At 37.4% G+C, this 14,620-nt stretch overlaps 1 protein-coding gene across 2 annotated transcripts in view; it reads right to left on the minus strand.

Annotated features, from left to right (window-relative positions):
* LOC117983359 (LIM domain only protein 3-like) overlaps nucleotides 1-5,033 on the minus strand; it is a 72,669-nt gene extending 67,636 nt beyond the window's left edge. The window contains exon 1 of one of the 2 annotated variants that reach the window (XM_069499416.1): nucleotides 4,633-5,033. The gene's annotated coding sequence lies outside the window, so the exon portion shown is untranslated. The remainder of the gene's footprint in view (nucleotides 1-4,632) is intronic. The other variant, XM_034969889.2, reaches the window with a different exon arrangement.
* Between the last annotated feature and the right edge of the window lie 9,587 nt (nucleotides 5,034-14,620).

The raw sequence follows: 14,620 nt of genomic DNA on the forward strand, positions 1-14,620 counted from the left end.
AATTGCGGATTTAAGTATATCTACTACTTGTATGAGTTGTAAGTAATATAAATTTAAGTTAATACAAGCGTACCTATCTACGCTAAAGTCTACTAAAACTATTTGTAGGTACTTAACTATTAACTAATTTCTAATATTAGAATTCAAGTACATACTTATTGTATTGCGATTACTCATTTTATTACACACTCATTCGTAGCAAGAGAAACCTGTTACCGCTACCGCTAAAACTTTTATAATTTTTTTTTAAGAGAACATCAAAAATGAAATTCGAATAAAAATGTTATTTTACCGTCTCGAATAATACCTCGTTAAATAGACATTCCAAAATCATTATTAGGTTTCTTAGACCGTGTTTCAAAAAACCACCGCTTAAGAAATAAAAACCGCCAAAGTTTTTAGCAACAAGCATGGCTACGGAACCTTATCTTGTACAGTCTGACACGCACATGACCAGTTTCTTTTAAACTGGGTATTACTATAGATACATAGGCTTGCGCTTGACTGCAATTACATACTAGGTATGTATGATAATGCAGTCAAGGGTCTAGCTCGTCTACATAGAATAGAAAAATATCTTTTCACTCTTCTTTTGAAAGTACGAATATTAGTTCGCGTAGATGCTGGAAGGGTGTTCTATATCTAGTAGTGCATGCAGTCTTCTCCTTTTTTGAAGTCGATTAATAAATAATAATTAATTATCTAAGATATCAACCATTTTTATGTACAGTACATTTTAATAAGTGAAAATACCTAATACCTAGTGTAAAATATTCCTATCAAAGAAACTTTAAAGTTTACAACCATAGTCTATAGATTAATACGTGGAAGTTTCGTGACCCCATTAAGCAAGCCTTTGTCCTGTAATGGAAATAAATAGCTTGAATTTTAAGTGATTTCAGCTGTTCTCGAGTGCCTTTCCCCCTTCGTTGGGGGGTGCGACCAAACTTTAATTAAGACACAACAATTAAAATAACAAGCGGCGGGGTGCGGCGTCATTATGCGGAGCCGTGTGAGTGCATGCAACATCACTAATCTACTTCACTGTTTCTTTTTAATTCCCGACAAAAAAGGAGGGATGTCATAAGTATGACGATAGTGTTTTTTATGCATCTTTGTTTTTGTTTTATGTAGCACCAATATAATCATATTTCTACAAATAAATAAATAAGGTTGTGTGACTTTTGGAACTTGTTTAGTGAAAATTTCCACTATTATTATGAGCCAAAATAAATAAGGTAAGTACCTAAGCCTATATCTAGTAGGTGAATAAGAGGCAGTCAGTTGACTTAGTCGTAATGGAATAGACAGGTATAGGTAATGTTATGTATTTAACCAGTTCTACTAATCTATCTCTATTATCAACAGTCTGCAACTTCGTCTGGAAGGATAAAGATTTTTTAAATTCCGTGGGAACTTATATTTTCTGGCATAAAAGTAGGTAGCCCGTCTCTAGGATGCATACTATCCATATCTGAGGCAAATAGATGATGTCCAAGACTTTTTACACGCGGATAAAATGATGGACATTATCTGTTTGGTTCAGCATCTAGTCACAGATAATTACTCCTGTAAGCTCACAAAAATAAACATTTCTGAAGTGAAGATAATTAAAATAACAAGGGCTACGAGGCGCGACGTCGTTACTCAGTGCATGGCAGCGCATACGACTAATCCACTGAGCAGTTTACTTCCTTTTCTTCTTGCGGCGGTCTTTAGCCGCCATGTGACATGACATGATATAATTTTAACTTACGTTATATTATAAGTATTATACTAGTAAGTAAGTAAGTCTAAATACAGTTTTTTATGAAAGAAGAGTTCGCTCTTGACTACAATCAAGCCTGGTGGAAAGCAATGATAAAGGGAATGCGACGAACTTCTCAGACTTACATAGCTTTTTAATGACGTATACTTATATCGCCTTCGTAAAAAATAAATAATTCTTGTCGTAGGATGCCCTAAAGCGTCAATTACTCGCTAATTGCAATTGCCGTGGAAAGAGCGTTTATTTATAACCAATTGCTAAAGCGAAAACTTCCCATTAGAAAGGAAGTGGGAGAGTCATACTGTAAATTAGGTATAGCGATATTGGTACATATTACAGCTGCTCTAGTGCTAAAAAGGTCTACTTTCCCACCTAAGTAAATTTTAGTTTTTTCAAAATCGAATTGGCAAAATTAGTTTTGCATGCAAAAGCATAACTGAAAGGTAGGTAGGATATAGGTACGTACTATATTTTTGCCATGCAAATAACGCTTATTTATTAAATTGAATGATTATTTTATAACTTTCTATAATCATAAAAGCAATAGGTACCTAATTGTCAGAATTACTTCGTTAAAATTTAAACGAAGCGACTTAAACATGAGTAGGTGATCAATGGAAAACAATAAAGACTAATCAAGATGTTTTATTGTCCGTTTGTTTGACTCTTCTTATTAGAGCGAATTGGCCTGTTTATTTCGCAAATGGAACAGGCGAATCAACGGAAAATGCTCTACGGTAAAGCTGCATCACTCATTCTACTCGTATAGCAATCCATTTGTTTTTTATTTATTTTACTTAAGAAATATAGTGTCACCATAGAGTCATTATTGTAATATTTTTGCTATCAATGTAGTTTTTGATTTTTCCCGCTTAGCCTTAGGGCAGGGACAGATATAGCGGAAATCCGCGTGCGAAAAGCTCCCAGTGGGAGTGAGCGGGAATTTTCAACGACAATTCCGTATTATCGCGGAGTAATTTAGCTAGATTTGATAAATGAATAGTTGAAATTAAAAACAAAAACAAACCGAAAGGAAAATATAAGATAGCGTATGAATATTTTTGCTTACAAAGCACACTACTGCTAATTAATTTAATGTAGGTAATGCATTTGATACCTATTCAAAGTAAAGACAATGTAGCGCGGCTGGTCTGAGGTCTCCATGTAACTTACTTGGGATAATATTATTATATTCTGTGACCTGGGTTTACATTCGAAAAATTTCCTTAACCTCTCGTGATTATTTTACGTAAAGCTACGTTAAAGGTTATAAGTCAATGATATTAGAAGAAAAATAGGTAGATAGGTTACTTATATCAAATTCGATGTTTAGTAATGGCACGCTGCGTCAGCGCCGAAAGACTCAACACACATAAACGCATAGATAGTATTTTAACCTCACACAACAGAGAGTAAAGGACGGTGAACTAATAACCTCAGCTTCAGTTGCGCACGAAAAAGAGACGGTTATATTTTGCACTACCTCGTCCTGCACAGAAGAGTGGAAGAAGGACGGATATATGCCTAATAATGCGAGCGTAAAAGAGACGGGACGAGACGGTAAACTAGAAACTCCAAAGAAAAAAAAAACAGTAAAGTCTATTCGGCTAATGCCGATTTATGCCTACACTGTAGTTGTATAGTAAAATAAAAACCTTATACTGTGGTATTTAATATATTACGAACTAGCTTTTTCCCGCGGTTCCGCTCGTTTTTAGGGTTCCGTGCCCAAGGGGTGCCAACGGGACCCTATTACTAAGCCTCCGCTGTCTGTACGTCCATCTGTCAGCGGGCTGTATCTCGTAAGCCGTAATAGGTAGACAGTTGAAATTTTCACAGAATGTATTTCTATTGCCGCTATAATAAAAATAATAAAAATTAAATTAAATTAAATAAAGGGGGCTCCCATACATGGAAAAGAAGTCGAAATAAAATTACTAAATTTTACGCGGACGAAGCCGCGGGAAGGTAGGTAAAGGAATAAAATGTGAAATGAAAATATTTTTATTTTTGAAAATATTTACTATTACACAATCTACATACTCATAGCCAAAATTCCCTCATTGTATGAAGAGACCCAGCAGTGGACCGTAAAAAGATGTTAGACCATAGTTAATTTATCCTTCCCTAAAACAGGAAATATGCACACTATTTGAATTGTCAATACTCAGAAGAGACCTATCTGTTTATTTTATATTCTTTGATCGGAAACTTTAAAATACGTACAACGATAACTTGATACGTACTTATGGCATGTGACATAAGGTACAAATTGCAATGAGTTGCATTTTACACGAACGTGCACGAGTTTGTTATTGTTAAATAAGTATAATACGAATTATATAAAAGAAATAGTTTTACTTACGAATGAAATGTGATTCCTTGACTTTTGGAAACCTTGCTTGTGTAGTTTGTGCAGAATCTCATCACACACGACGGCATTTTCGGTTGTTTTGGGAGACGAAAACAAAATACACATTACTATCAACGACGTCATCGATAGCGCGACGCCAGCGGGCGACTGAGCTCAGGTTTGCTAATTAGCTTAGTTTTAACGTGCCACTTGCGGTCCGCGTATAACGTATCTACCTATTTTCTTCTAATATCATTGTTATAAGTGATTAATTTCGTATAGTTACTTACTAAATTTCAACATTGACCGCTTACTACCGTATTATTTATTTTGAAAGACAATTTATTTGAGAAACAACCAATTATTAAATATTAGATTATTATAAATATAGATATTGCTTAAATGAGTCTATAATACCTACCTATTACGTAACATTTTATTATTATTTATTTAACTAAACCAACTTTAAGCTTATCACCAGCGGGCTATAAAACTGATAAGAAATACATACCTGAAAGAATGTCACTTTGCGCCAATGTAAACACTCTGAAATTGCTCTCCAAGAACGTGTCTTTAATCCACAACAAACAATTTCACAGTACAATAATGCCACTAAACCAAGACTTGCTTGTTCACTTTAATTGTCACTATCAATTTTAATGGGAGTTACAGTATTTCCGACAAGTAAATAAATATTAAATGATAACTATAATGGGTGTGATTTAACAAGAATGTAGGTACCACCCGGCACTTAAATAAGATTTATAACGCAACGCTGGATATAAATCTTTAGGAAGAATTATAAAAGACTTGAATTTATTTTATCGCAGCTCGTGTAAAGTTTGCGGCTTCGAGGTGACAAAACTACACATTCACTCACTGCGAGAGCTTACGGCGGAATGAGCCGAGCGCGGGCGAAAGCCGAAGGCAGGCGAGAATCGGCGAGTCGCGGAGGGCGGGCGCCGGAAAACGGGGTGAAATGGAACAACACTCTAATATAATGATGGGGTCAGAACACTTTAATGCTTTAATTTGAAAAGTACACTAGCAACAGCTTTTACGGCTTTCCGTAATAACGTGTAGGTACGCTTAATGCATTGTGCCTATACTTTTTTTATAAAGACGGTAAGCAATATCTGAAAGGAGTGGAAACTAGTTCCATTATTTTTCAATTGTATACTGTAATATTGAGTCGCTAGTGAATGCCGGCCTAAATTCAATTCCACCCCTTCCTCCATACCCCTTTTCGTAGAAAACCAATCTTCTTTACATTCCCTAGTCGACAAATTTATGCTCGTTCATACGTCCCCCCGATAGGTAGCTCGTGTGAAGTAGAAGCGATAGCTAGCAGACGGCATACATTATTAAGCACCGGTGGTGACTGACAACCGCAAAGAAACGGCAAGTGTATGTGTGTCCGGTCCGGTGCTGTGTCCGGACCGTAGCTGAGAATTTAATTTCCCCGGGCGGGCCGCCCTTGCCGCCATTGTCCGCTCAGTATTTCATTACGGCTCGAGCTTTTCTATTAATAAATCACTCTTCGCCTGCGCCGTTTAATTACGTCCCGGATCCGGCCAACGTCTGATTACACTTTCATCGAACATCTAATTGGGAGTGCAGTCGGGCCGGGAGGGAACGTGTGTATTCTTTGTTCGAGAGATATTACTCCCAGCCTATATTACCTCGATATGAAGCAATCTTGCTGAACTAAGTTCGCTTCGAACGAACTTTGATTAAAACCGACCAGCTGCACCGTTAATGCGTCCATTACTTTATATAATAATCACGATTAATGGTTCCATTATGGTTACCTATTTAAACTACACTTTATGAGAAATGAGTGTTGATAAAATAGACTTTACGTTACCTAAGAACTACCTAGGTACGCTTATTAATATTTTTCATCATAATAGAGCGTAGAAAACAGGTACATTAGGTAAAACGCGAATTAAATACTTAAGCATCTTTTTGCAATACTAATAAGTAGGTATAAACGCAAATAAATATCGACTTTTGCAAATAAAGGCAACAATGTTAAATGCAAATCGAATAGAAAAACTCACTTCCCTTACAAGTTACAAAGTTATTGATATTTTAATAGGGTTGCCAAACACCAAATCCGGTAACCTGGCCCCTTAATCGTTTTACCATTTACGGCAACATGCGAGGTACCTAATTAGTGTCTCGAAGTAATGCAGCGAATAGGTAGGTACGTGGCGACGAGTGGCCGCGGTTCGACGTAGTACTCTGTGGTAGTGGCTCAAGACCTTTTTTAATTTCCTGTGGCGGTAGTGGCGCGGGAGAGCTGCCACAGCCTAAAGAAATACTTACAGTCTCTAATATCATTGCTTACAGTTTACTTTGCACTTACTAGCTCAACAGCGTTTCTAGAGAAATTCTTCAATATTTTATTTCGCGTTTTATCAATCATCATCAATACTTATAATAAAACTGTAACAGGTCAAATTCTGTACATTGAAGATATTTTGAAACTTTTTTTTCGAGGGCACTCTATAATCGATACTGAACCCAAAACTGTAATTTTTTTCATTTTTGTCTGTCTGTCTGTCTATCTGTCTGTCTGTCTGTCTGTCTGTCTGTCTGTCTGTCTGTCTGTCTGTCTGTATCACGGCCGCGCATCACGCTGAAACTACTAAATAGATTTCAATGAAACTTAATACGATTTGAGGTCATACTATGAGGAAGAATATAGGATACTTTTTATCCCGAAATTCAGCATGGTTCCCGTAGGAGAGGGGGGATGAAAGTTAAAATGTATACCGTAAAACGGGGTGAATAGGAACTGGGGTGTGAATAGGGACAAAACTGGGAATGAGATTTGAACGTAAAAATAATACCCAAAACAGCTTAGAATTTTGGTAGCATTGTTTTTCCCTATAGTAGAATATTTGATCTTTTATTTGGCAACACTGAACCAGACACAAATTGACATTAAAATAACGAAAGCGTCATTGCAAAAACGTTGTTCAAAACACGCTAAGCCGTAGGTCTCAAAACTTTGTTTACTTTGACGCAGTACGAGAATAAAACAGTACAAAAACTATTAGAAATCATTAAACATTTATCTAAGAGGCGTCAGAAAAGCAGATTTGTCTAAATGTTACATATTTTTCTGTAAAAAAGAAAAAATTGGAAACCAAGTGGTTTTGGCTTTGCCATGGGGATTATAGGTACGGGAAAGGGGTGGATAGGAACGCTATACTTACTGAATTGGAACGAATCAAGGTTAAATAGGACCAGTAAGGTTTATATAGGGACAGGGCTGTCACTTTAAATATTTAATTAAATTGTTCAAAAAAATTCTTTCTTCTTGTGTAGTCGACTAGTAAAATTTTGTTAAATGGCATTTTACTGTTTAATATTGATAAATAAATATATTTTTTATTCAATTAAACTTTTACAAGTAGGTATATGTAACTACACTACTTGTAACAGTTTAATTAAATAAAAAATATTTTTATTTATTTATTTTGAATCGTCAAACCACTGATTCGGAATGCCAGCAACCAGCAAGAAACTCGGCGGTTGCTTTTTTTTAAAGATTTGATACCTACTATGCCATGTATAATAACATATAGCCTATGTTACTTCTGAATAAAATAGCTATAGAATATGGTGAAAGAATTCTCAAAATCAGTCCAGTAATTTCAGAGTTTATCGATTACAAACAAACAAGTCTTCACTTTCCTAATCTAAATATATAAAAGGAAAAGGTGACTGACTGACTGGACTGGACAGATCGGGCTGAAATTTGGTATAAAGATTAAGACATAGGCATCCGCTAAGAAAGGATTTTTGAAAACTCAACCCCTAAGGGGTTGAAATAGGGGTTTGAAATTTGTGTCGGACGAAGTCGCGAGCATAAGCTAGTTTTGTAATATTAGAGGATAGACTAACTTGTGTTTGACAAGCCTAACCTTTTTTCCCTATTCACCCCTTTGCCATTCCGTTACACCCCGGATCAAGTATAAATAGGGACAGCATATATTTTGATTAAAATATACCAGTAATTTAACATTATTTTATATTTTTTGGATGTTTCCTTAGAATTCTTACAACCGGAGATGCTTACAAACAGTTAAAGCATCATAATTTGTACCAAAACATCCGTAAATTTCAGTGCGAAGTTAGATTTCGTACCTATTCACCCCGTTTTACGGTACTGAGTTGTAATTCATTAACGTGTAGTCCGATTTCATTCATTCTTTTTTGTTAGAAAGGGAATATTTTAAAGATTGTTCCGTAAATATTTCAAGGTCATCGGTTTTTAACCGACTGTCAAAAAGGAGGTGGTTCTTTTTTCTACATCGATTTTTTCGAGGTTTCTGGACCGATTTGCAATTTTTTTTAAATCAACAAAAAAAGTTTTCGTGGTGGTCACATGAAAAAATCTGGATTCAACTCCTTAATTCTGATGCTGCAGGGTTACTGCCCGCCTGAGTTATCAAGATTCAGGAAGTGTTCATAGTGAATTCATATTGTTGGTACCAAGCAACGACTTTATTCTCAGACTTCAAGTCCCAACTCCTCAACCCTGATGATGTAGTGTACAGCACTCCTAAACTATAATGTTTCAGTAACTGCGGATGATGCAAAATTAATTTAGGTACCAAGCATAGGCTACATCATTGAACTTCGGATCCTAACTCCTCAATCCTGATGCTGCAAAGTACTAAAGTCCTAAATCGTGGGGATTTTAGAATTTCTGATAGTGAATTGATATTTTAGGTATCAAGCAACGGCTTCACGATGACACTCCCAGTCCGAAATACTCCACCCGAGCGAAGCCGGGGCGGGTCAGCTAGTGATGAAATAAATGTGGCGAGGAGAGCGTACAGTTCGATCTTATCATTATCATAATGATCAACTCAGCGCCGGCTCACTACTGAGCACGGGTCTCCTCTCAGGATTAGAAGGCCTTGGCCAATGGCTATAGTCTACCACGCTGGCCAAGTGCGGATTGGTAGACTTCACATACTTTTGAAAACATTATGGTCTTCACAAACCTTCGATTAGCTACAATATGGAGAACTCTCAGGCATGCAAGTTTTGCTTTAAAAAATGTTCAATGTAGGTACTAGCTTATTGGATCATAAAAGAGTGACTCATAATTTGATATCCTTATCTTATTAATAAAGAGAAGAATATAAGGAACCACAAAGAACATAAAAACATACATATTCATAACCATGTTATAAGTTTATTCTATGGTTATGATTGCGTACTAGCAAATTGAACTGTAGGTATGCTCTGACTGTACGTCACTTCATTTTGTATATTATTATCATTATCATCTCAACACATTGCTTTCACACTACTGAGCATGTCTTATCTCAGAATGAGAGGGGTGTTGACCATGGTGCACCACGCTGGCCAAATGCAGATTAGCAGACTTAACACACATTTGAAAAGTTTATGGAGAACTCAAGGCATGCAGATTTTCTCATGATGTTTTTCTTCACCGTCAAAGCAAGTCATATTTAATTGCTTGAAACGCACATAACTTCGAAAAATTAGAGGCGCGTGCCCGAAATCGAATCCCTGACTCCCGGAATTTCTATTGGTCGACGTCCATCTTCACGCAAGTGCCAAAAAACTGACAAAGTACATTACTGAAGCAAAGTTCGAATGCCGGAGAGTTTCATCGCAAGACTGTCTGCTAACTCTAGGCTGTGTCTTAGAGCAGCGGCCACGCGGTACCGTCCCGCCCGCCCGTTTAACTTATTGCCACGGTTAACGAGAATACGCCGCTGTGTGCCGGCGAAATTGAAGGATTTACTTCGCGTCCCTCCTTTATTAAACGTATTGCACACTCGCCCGTTCCCTGTGTGGGTGCCACACTACACGCAGTATGCCGAAATTACATTTCACATGAGTCGTAATAACAAGGGCGGGCGTAAATCACGACCATTATTAGTTTCTCCCGTTACCCGTACCGTTTGTCACTTATATTGATGAATGAAATGACATCTGATAACCTAAACTCCTTTCACATGACACCCCGACCTCAACAGGCTTTTATGCCCTTGAACTAATAATTTCCATCCAGTTTCCCGGATGATTACAATTGTTTTTCAAAAAATTATTAAATTAGAGGCGAGTGCCATGCCATAAACATTAGTTATGACATGGTCGCTATGTTTTCAAAAGTGTATAAAGTCTGCCAATCCGCACCCGGCTAGCGTGGTAGATTAAAGCCAAACCAACAAAGGGTTGATGATAATGATAATAATGATGACATAATTTGTTATATAAGTCAGGCTCGCTATATAATAGCAGGCATTGATATACTGACCGATCAAAATCAAAAATGTCCAAGCTTTGAGAGCAGTGGAGAAAGGACGCAAAGAACACTCAGGCCAAGAATCAAGAGTCAAGACGCAATATAGCCGGACTTCCTGTAAGCTAAGCGTATCGCTTAAAGTTTCGCAATATACGCGCTCCGAGTCCGTCCTTTATTAAAAACTATTCTCACATTTTTAATTAAAACTTGTGTTCCCCACTAAAACTTTATTTAAGCAATAAAAGCGGCGCAATTAGCGGCGCTGTCCCCGCCGGCGACTTTACCTACTTTTTCTCCGCTTTAATGAGTGTTTTTTAATAAAGCCGGAGACTGCTGCAAGTTTATTAATTTAGTTTAACTCGTGTCACGGCACCGGCTCAGCACTCTTACTTCGGAGCGGCTCGCACGCAATAACCATACTTTTTAATTTACTCATTGCACTGTTATAACTCTACCTTACATGTAAAAACTGGTCAAGTCGAGTTGGACTCGCACAAGAAGGGTTCCGTACCATCATACAATGTATAACACTATGTACTTTTATTTATTTTGAATTTGCATAACAGCCATTTTGAAATTCAAAATTAGTATTTTTATTATAGCCGCAATAGACATGTACCTAGTACACTCTAGAGAGGAGATCCATGCTCTTTCTATGAAGCTCCTCCTTTTTTCTTTGCTCACATACGGAAACTCGCATTGATATTTCTCAATGTCTCTTTGAATATCTCTGAGCTTTCTTATCAAGCTCATAGTAATTAGTAAATAATCTGTATCCGGTGTTGAAATTGATGATACATTAGGTATACCGTATAACATGAGCATCCGAAATACTCACTTATAATGAACTTGTCGAAGCCAGGTTAGGCGAACTATGTCAAAATGCAATGAGTACACTCTGCGAAAATTTCAACTCTCTAGCTATTACAGTTCATGAGATACACCCGCTGATAGACATACGGACGCTGATAAACAGCCGAAGCTTAGTAATAGGGTCCCGTTGGCACCCTTCAGGAACGGTACCATAAAAACACTTTAATTAAACGTGTATATCGTAGGCAACGTACGATTACTGTTGGTTATGAATATGCGAGAATAATTTTCGTTGTGAACTTCAATGCAATCAACGTGTGAACTTGCATCATTCGGCATCAACGTACAGTACAGAGAGTAAAAGCCATACCAGTTTTGTGACAAGCCATGAAAATGGTAATAGCAATTTACAAAATAAGCAACGTTTCCTTGCTGTGTAATTAACAGGAGGCGGGCTGAATTAATATTATCTTACGTAATTAATATGCACCTATTCCAACAAACGTTTCGTACGTAATTGAATAAAAAGTAGGTTTTGTAATGAGTCAAGTAATTTTATTTTGAATTTGTTCTATTCGAAAATAATTCCTTTGTTTTGAGTTTGAGAATCGATTTTTCGCCGAATAATATGCTGTGAAAGTTACATTTCTATACCTACCAATTACATATCTATCTTTCTATGAGATACCCGTTGATAGACGGATGGACTGACCGACAGATGGACAGTGGAGGCTTGCTGGCACTCTTCGGGTAAGGAGCCCTTCAAACAACTACAGTACATCTAGTACTGAATTAAAATACTAGAAAGCAAAATATAAGTATATTTGGAAAGGCACATACACGTCGGGTCCAAACAATGACTTATATAATATAAGTCATTGGGTCCAAAGTAAGTATCATTGGGGCCGATTCTCTTGTGCACAATCTCTAAACTAAACTAAATAACCAGGTCTAAATCTAGTGCTATCCTTTTCCGCAAGCAATATTACAACAAGGATAGCAATTGATTTACACGTGTCATTTTAGTTTAGTTTAGAGATTGTGTACAAGAGAATCGGCCCCAATGTCGAGCTTGGAGCTGAACTAAAAGCTTGAATGACGTGCGTTGCAGCCCCGCGCCCCGCTCGCCGCTAAGTGTTCCGGCCATAATTACATTCCCGTGTCTAACAAATGGACAATCAGTGTTGATTAGTTTTGATTAAGGCCATAGTCTGCCACGCTGGCCCAGTGCGGATAAGCCGACTTCAGACACCTTATGAAACATTATGGAGAACTCTCGGGCATGCAGGTTTTTTCACGATGTTTTCCTTCACCGTTTAAGCACGATAACTTCGAAAAGTTAGAAGTATGTACCCGGATCAAATCATCAAACCCCCGACTTTCCGAATAGAAAGTTGACGTTTAACCACTGGACTATCACCGCTTCGGGTACGGAACCCTAAAAACGGTTTAAGTAAATGTATACGTAGGTATACACTGTTGGTTATGAATTTGCGAGAATAATATTATATCGTTTTGAATCTCAATGTTATCAAACTTATCCAGCAAAAACCAATAGGTACCTAGGTATATACCGAAATAAAATACCACAAAGCAAAATATATATTATTTGGAAAGGCACGTACCTACACGTCGGGACCAAAGTGAGTATCATTGTCGAGCTTGGAGCTGAACTAAAAGCTTGAATGACGTGCGCTGCAGCCCCGCGCCCCGCCCGCCGCTAAGTGTTCCGGCCATAATTACATTCCCGTGTCTAACAAATGGAGAATCGGTGTTGATTTGTGTTTAGAGTCCGCGATCCACGCCCGCGCCCGCAAGCGTCGCCAATCCTACCCACATTTTGTTAATCGATATTTATTATACAGCAGCTTCATAAATATTATTATATTAGTATCGTGTCATGAAACTATTTTAAATTTATAAAGAGTGCCAACAGGACTATTTTATTAAGCTTCCGATGTTTGTCAGTGTGCTGTATCTCATGAAGTGTAATAGGTAGTGAGCAGTGGCGTGCAGCTCATAGAAGCATAAACGCACTGCTAACCCTCATTATAATAAATCAATGCTTAATTTTCAGTATAACCTGCCGTAAAATAAGTTCATACCTAAATGCATACCCTGGCTTAAACTCCTGTGCACGCCACTGGTAGTGAGTTGAAATTTCCACAGAGTTTTTCTATTAGGTACCGCTATAACAACAAATAATAAAAACCAAGACGGCGAATATCAAACTGGCCATGTAAATTAAATAAAATAAAAAGTACTGTACATTGTAGGTACGATGGTACCTACTACGGAATCCCTCGTGGGTGGGCAAGTTCGACTCGCACTTGACATGTTTTTTAAACCTGTCAAGTGCGAAAGAGGAAATCTAAGGACCCATGCACCCTTGCCCATACTACTCAGATTTTGATCAAAGTAAAATTACCAAATAAAATATAGTTAGAAGACAATTATTGGTCTCGCTACCCTTTAGAAGATATATTATGCATCAGTCGAACAATCCTGCATGCATTTATATTGTTTTTTAGGAAATAGTACGCAAGAATTAGCCAATTATTGAAAAGTTAATAGACGTCGAAGCAAGGGCGTTGCATTTCATGCAGACCCTAATTGCTTACATATAGGTAAACTAAGAGCCCATACAATACAGTTACTCGTAAAGTGACTTTAACTTCACCACTATTGAATTTGAAACTATGAAGTAGACTTTTACCACCCTTGGGCAATAAAAATATTACCGCATAGTTACTAGCCTACAAAGCCTCGCGGGAATATTCATATTCGCACTGGTGCGGAAATATAATCATATTGTAGGTCGATGATCGCAAGTCCAGCATGTACCTATTAGTCAGTACAGAGCTCAGGGGTCCATACTAAATAACAAATTTACGCCAAAGCACATGTCACGTTAGGTCATTTGACAAAACGTAACAAAAGCAGACAAAATACTGGAGAGCATCGAAATAAACGCACGAATCTTGTATCAATACAAATATTATCCGTGCAAGCTGGCTCTCAGTGTAAAACGAAGCACGCTAGTCAGCCTAAAAGCTCCGCAGATTGGATCAGCACATGGATTTTCCATTACGGTTATATTTTTGCTTTACTTGGAATATGTGGTATATTTTATAATAGTTATTACTAGACGATGCCCGCGAATCCATCCACATGGATTTAAGTTTTTTTAAAATCTCTTGGTAACTCTTTGATTTTTATGGACAAAAGTAGCCTATGTCTGTTCCCGGAATGTAAGCTAACTCTGTACGAAATTTCATCGAAACGAGTTGAACCGCGCTGGGCTGTGAAAAGCTATCCGATAGACAGTCAGTCACACTTTCGCAATTATAATATACCTACAAAGGATTTATTTGCACGAAAC

The sequence above is a fragment of the Maniola hyperantus genome, chromosome 6 (assembly GCF_902806685.2).
Source record: "Maniola hyperantus chromosome 6, iAphHyp1.2, whole genome shotgun sequence".
NCBI classification, from domain to species: domain Eukaryota; kingdom Metazoa; phylum Arthropoda; class Insecta; order Lepidoptera; family Nymphalidae; genus Maniola; species Maniola hyperantus.